The following is a 6688-nucleotide window of genomic DNA, read 5'->3' as shown; positions in this document are numbered from 1 at the left end:
AAGAGTACAGTCAGCACAAGTCTTCAAGACATTTACTCTCCATGAAAAGTGCATGATAATAGGTCATCAAGTTTTCGCATTCTAATGTTCTGTACAATTTTCTTAAATGTTGCAGTTGGTAATGCTTTAGTGAATAAATCTAATAGATTATCACTTGACCGTATCTGTTTCACATTAATTTCACATTTTTCCTGAAGCTCATGAATATAAAAGAATTTAGGTGAAATACGTTTGGTTCTATCACATTTGATATATCTTCCTCTAATTTGAGTAATATAAGCAATATTATTTTCGTATAAAATTGTTTGATTATCATTAATCACTGGAAGATCACACTTTTCTTGAATATGTTGAATCATTGATCTTAGCTATATACATTCTCGACTTGCCTCATGAATTGTAATGATCTCTGAGTAATTTGAAGAGGTAGTAGATAGTGTTTACTTGACAGATTTTCATAATATAGCAGAATTTCTATAAGTAAATATATATTTAGTTTAAGATCTACCTCTGTGTGGATCTGAAAGATTACCTGCATCCGCATATCTAACTAATTGTGGACTTGATCCATGTTGATAAAATAATCTTATATCAACCATACCTCGGAGCTATCGAAGGACATCTTTAATGCCATTCCAATGTCTTCGAGTTGGTGTGGAACTATATCTTGCAAGTAAATTAATTGAAAATGTAATATTATACTAAGTGCAATTTGCAAGATACATTAGGGCTCCAATTGCACTAAGATAAAAGTATTTCAGGACCAATAATTTTTTCATCGTTTTCACGAGGATGAAAGGAATTTTTCTGCATATCAAGTGATCGAACAACCATTGAAGTACTCAGGGGATGAGTTTTGTCCATGTAAAAGTGCTTCCAGACTTTCTCTGTATAATTTGACTGATGAATGAGAATTCCATTTTGCAAATGCTCGAGTTGCAAATTGAAACAAAATTTCGTTTTGCCAAGATCTTTCATTTCAAATTCATTCTTTAAATATGTAGAGGTTCTTCTGATCTCTTCAGGAGTTCCAACAAGATTTAGATCATCAATATAAACTGCAATAATAATAAATCTGGAGTCTGATTTCTTAATAAAAAGATGGGCATATTGGATTATTCTTAAATCCTTTTTTCAATAGATATTCGCTAAGGCGTTTATACCACATGCGTCTGGATTGCTTTAATCCATATAAAAATCTTTGCAGTTTAATAGAATATATATTTATGGATGTACTCAGATTAGTAGCTTCAGGCATTTTATATCCTTCAGAGGTTTTCATATATATATCATGATCCAATAATCCATATAAATATGCAGTGACCATATCCATTAACTGCATATCCAATCTTTTTGTAACTACCAAACTAATAAAAAATCTGAATGTGATTGCATCCATAACAGGAGAGTATGTTTCCTCATAATCAATCCCTGGTTTCTGCAAAAAAATATTTTGCAACAAGTCGTATTTTATATTGCACAATTTCATTGCTCGCATTACTCTTACATATAAATACTCATTTATATCCAACATGCATTATACACTTTGGTGTCTGTACAATTGGTCCAAAGACCTCTCGCTTTGCTAGCGAGTTTAATTCAGCTTCAATAGTTGATTTTCATTTTGGCCAGTTATTTCTACGTCGACATTGTTCGACAGTTCTTGGCTCAATTTCTTCATTACTTCTGGTAATATCAAGGACCATTTTATATGAAAATATGTTGTCGACAACAGTTTTATTTCTATCTAAAATTTCTCCAGTACTCATGAAATGTATCGAGATCTCGTTATTGTTAAGTACATGTTCCTCTTCAAAGGAAGACATTTCATTAAATACCTCTTCAGGAGGTTCTTTTTCAGGAGATTTAATATTTCCAAGAGCATCAATTACTCTTATGGCTTGTGTTGTGGGCATGGACTTTTCAGAAGTACGAAATTCATTTTATATTTTTCTCTTTCGAGGAATTTTATCCTTTGCACCAATAGGCCATCCACGCTTCAGGCATATCTTAGACTCACATATTGCTGTTTTGACAACTTGTCATTCAAAGACTGCAATTCTTGCTGGAACATTAACAGTAGGAATATATAATTTTACTATACTTTTAGTGTCAGTAAATAGATCCAGTAATTGATTTGTAACACTTTGCAAATGAATAATTTTTTAAATTTTATTTTACATTCATTTGTATAAGGATCAAATTGGGAAATTGATATATTTTCTCTAGTAATTTCCTATCTGCTTTAGGCACCAACTTCTCATTACTTAATATTGGAAAAATGGATTGGTCAAAATGGCAATCCTTAAAACATGCCTTAAACATATCTCATGTAAGAGGCTCAAGGTATCTAATAATAATTGGAGAATCAAACCCAACATATATCCAAGTCTACGTTGAGGACCCATCTTTGTATGTTGTGGAGTTGCAATTGGAACATATACTGTACATCCAAAAATAAGAAGATGAGAAATATTTGGTTGTTGACCAAATGTAAGCTGTAATGAAGAATATTTGTAATATGCTCATGGCTTAACTCGAATCAACGATATTGTATGAAGTATAGCATGTCCCCAGACAGAAATATGAAGTTTTGATTTCATAAGTAAATGTCTATCGATTAGCTGAAACCTTTTAATTAATGATTCAGCTAAACCACTTTGAGTGTGTGTGTGGACAACTGGATGTTCAACATCTATTCTTATTAACATGCAATAGTTATCAAAAGCTTAAGATGTAAATTCACCTGCATTATCGAATCGAATAGTTTAAATTAGATAGTCAGGGAATTGTGCTCGTAATTTAATTATTTGAGAAAGAAGTTTAGCAAATATAATATTTTTAGTGGAAAGTAGATAAACATGTGACTATCGACTTGATGCATCAATTAAAATCATAAAGTATCTGAACGACTCACTTGATGGTTGAATAGGCCCATATATATCCCCATGAATCCTTTGTAAAAATGACGGAGATTCAAAAACAACCTTTGAAAGAAACGGTTTGATAATCAATTTACCCTAAGAACATGCAGAGCATGGATATTCATTTAGTAAGATAATCTTCTGATTCTTTAGGGGATGCTCATACGAATTATCAATTATTCGTCTCATCATTATTGATCTCAGATGTCCAAGACGATCATGCCAAGTCATAAATACTTTGGGGTCAATGCATTTTCGATGCATTACCACATGTGATTCTATTGTTCTCATTTATGTATAATACAATCCAAATGAGAGAGCTGACAGTTTTTCTAATACGAGCTTCTGGCTCGAAATTATTTTAATAATGAGAAGATGTTCTTTATTGTCTTCGTTGGTGGTTTCAATATGACAACCATTACGACGTATATTCTTAAAACTCAATAAATTTCTTCTGGATTGTGAAGAAAATAGAGTATCATCAATACAAAATTTGGTGTCATTAGGCAATACAATAGAAGCTATTCCGGAGCCTTCAATTAGATTCGATGAACTAGATATGGTATGAACGTAAGCTTTACTCAATATTAGATTTTGAAAATATTTTTTATCCTTAAGAATTGTGTGAGTTGTAGCACTATCAGCCAGACATACATTTCTATTATTCATCTCAAAGATAAAAGTTTATCAGTAAGACTCATAATTCTACAAAATATATAAAACTTTCATTACTACAAAATATTGCAAAATATAAAAAAGTTTTACAATAAGATAAAGAAAATACATTAATTAAAAAGGAACACTTCCATCACCAATCAAATGATTAACTCTACCACTAGAATCCTCAAAGAAATTAGAAACATCAAGGTTTGTAATATATTCTCCATCTATAGAAACTAAAGCATCTGATAGTTCAGCAAAATTTGTTTCAAACTTTTTTATTTTTTCTTTTATTGAAGTTTGGTATAAGTTAACCAGGTGCTTAGTTGTACGACAGGTACGAGACCAATGTCTAGTCATACCACATTTATGTCATCCATCTTCATCTTTCTTTAAAAATTTGTTTTGAAAACCTTTACTATTCTTTAAGATGAACCACTTCTGGTGGTACGATGTATATCTATTATTATCCCTTTTAGTGTGATCGCTTCTAGAACCTCTATTTCTATAGTTTTTCCTATCACGTTCACGTCCTCGGTTTCTTTGAAAAGATGCACCATTCACTTCTGGAAATTGTGTAAATCTAGTACTATTCACTTCAAGGAATGATATAGAACTAGTATGACGTGATTAATGATTTCTTAACAAAAACTCATTATTTTGCTCAGCTACTAGAAGACAAGATATAAGTTCAAAATATTTTTTGAATTTTCGCTCTCAATACTGCTACTGCATGAGCACATTCGATACATAAAAAGTAGTATATGTCTTCTCTAACAAGTCATTATCAGTGACTTTTTCACCACATAATTTCAATAGTGATCTAATTTTAAAGAGTGCAGAGTTATACTCACCAACACTCTTAAAGTTTTGCAATCTCAGGTGCATCCAATCATGACGAGCTTTTGGGAGAATTACAGTTTTCTGGTGCTCATATTTTTTCCTTAAATCATTCCATAAAATAAGGGGATCTTTCACCGTGAGATACTCAGTTTTTAATTCTTTATGAAGATAGTGCTAAAGGAAAATCATTGCCTTAGCGCGGTCCTGCCGGTACCCTTGATTTACTTCTTTAATTGTATCTTTCAGGTTCATCACATTCAGATGGATTTCAGCATCAAGGATCCAAGATAAATGATTTTTTCTAGAAATGTCAAGAGCAACGAATTTCAATTTTGTAAGATTTGACATTTTTTACATATATAAATAAAGAACATAAGTATGTTTATATTGTAAATAAGAAATACACTCACAAAATCATGAGAATAAATATAGAGTTTCGTCAAGTAATAATAAGTAACGTAACATTTTATATTCATTTTGGGAACTACAAATAATATATTGAAACACTTATTTGAAGTAGAAGACTACTAGTTTCAAAATCGTCAGAACCTTCGTACTGATAATATGTTATGAAACTAAAAGAGAAATGATATTGCAAGAGAAAGAGTTGTTATTCAATGCAAAACTTGATCATATACAAGTGAATGATACCCATATATATAGGAGTACAAAGGAGTTTAGGTATACCTTAAGTCTTAATTGATGGCTAAAGATAGGTCTTAATTGATGGCTCAATGGTCTTAATTGATGGTTAAAAATTGGTCTTAATTGATGGTTAAAAATGGTCTTAATTGATGGTTAAAGATGATCATACAAATAAGTTTATAACAAAAAATAATAATAGATGATAAGGTTACCATCTGCACGCTATTAATTATAAAATGATACAAATCATCATCTCATAACACATTTTTTTATGTATTTTAATATAATGTTTTATATTTTTATTTTATTTTTGTTAAATTAATTGAGTTATTCTATTTATCATCCACATACCACATATTTATTATAGAAAAAATAAAAAAATAAAATAAAATAAATGTGGTGTATAAGGATGATAAGTAGAATTATTCTAATTACAATTTAGTATGTGTTAATTGATAAATTACGTTTTTTTAAAATAAATTACATGTCGTTATGTATATTAGGGACAAAATCTATTTATAAGTCTTATATTTTACACACATCATATTGTTGATGTGGAAACTTTTCCTGTTAACATATGATTAGTATTTTAATTTTTTTTTTTAAAGTTATAATGGATTCTACTATAAGTAGTGTACTAACACACCTAAGGGTACTACCCGCACCCTATGGGACTTTGGGCCCCAAAAGCTATTTCTAGGCTAGTGAAATGTGGGCCCAAAAATTAACAAAAAAACATATTAAAAAAAAGAATTTACAATAATAAAAATAATATATATTATACAAATTTAAAGCAAATGAACTAATGAAATACTATTACAAACTACTATCTACTTAATTAATAATAATAACTAAACTATTACAAAATTAAGATAAAACAATAAAATTACAAACATAAAAGAGTCCGAAAGACATTATATTAACATTACAAATAACTGAATGAATCACTATACTGAATACAAGTACAATTGATTTAAATTTCGCTAAACTAAGTGAGCTGTTTGACATTTGGGGCGGCTCAGGTGGGTGGTCAACGGTGGAAAGACATGTAACTAGTGTTGCCTAATGCGAGTGTGAGATCATAAAATTTGAACAACATTAACAATTTAATAGAAAAATAAATGAGAATTATAAACAATAAACAATAACTAAAATTACAAACATATATTAGAAATGAAAAAATTAAAAATTAAAATTTGACCAACCAAGATGAGATGGGGATCAAGATCAGACATTGAGAATAAATAATTTGAATTTTAGTCCTTGGGCTTGGGATTAGGATTAACTTATTGCGGCCTGAGTTGCACATATGACAGTAAGATTATAAAAATTAAAAAAATACAAGAAAAACAATTAGATATAAAAAATTATATAAATACAAAAAATAAAATAAAATAAGGGACAATACAAATTGTACAAACATATAGCAAATTACAAATTGGCAATGGTGGGTTCAATACCATGAAGTTATATTGTAGCGGAGGTAGACGTCGTCTCATATATTGCTACAAAAATTAAATTTGAAATTAATACCGATGAAATGAATATAAATCAATTAAAATAATAAAATGAAATCAATGATTACCAAATTTAGGCTGATCACCCTCCTCCTCGTC

This window comes from Carya illinoinensis, chromosome 13 (assembly GCF_018687715.1).
Source record: "Carya illinoinensis cultivar Pawnee chromosome 13, C.illinoinensisPawnee_v1, whole genome shotgun sequence".
Lineage (NCBI taxonomy): Eukaryota > Viridiplantae > Streptophyta > Magnoliopsida > Fagales > Juglandaceae > Carya > Carya illinoinensis.
Note: the sequence above shows the minus strand (reverse complement) of the source record.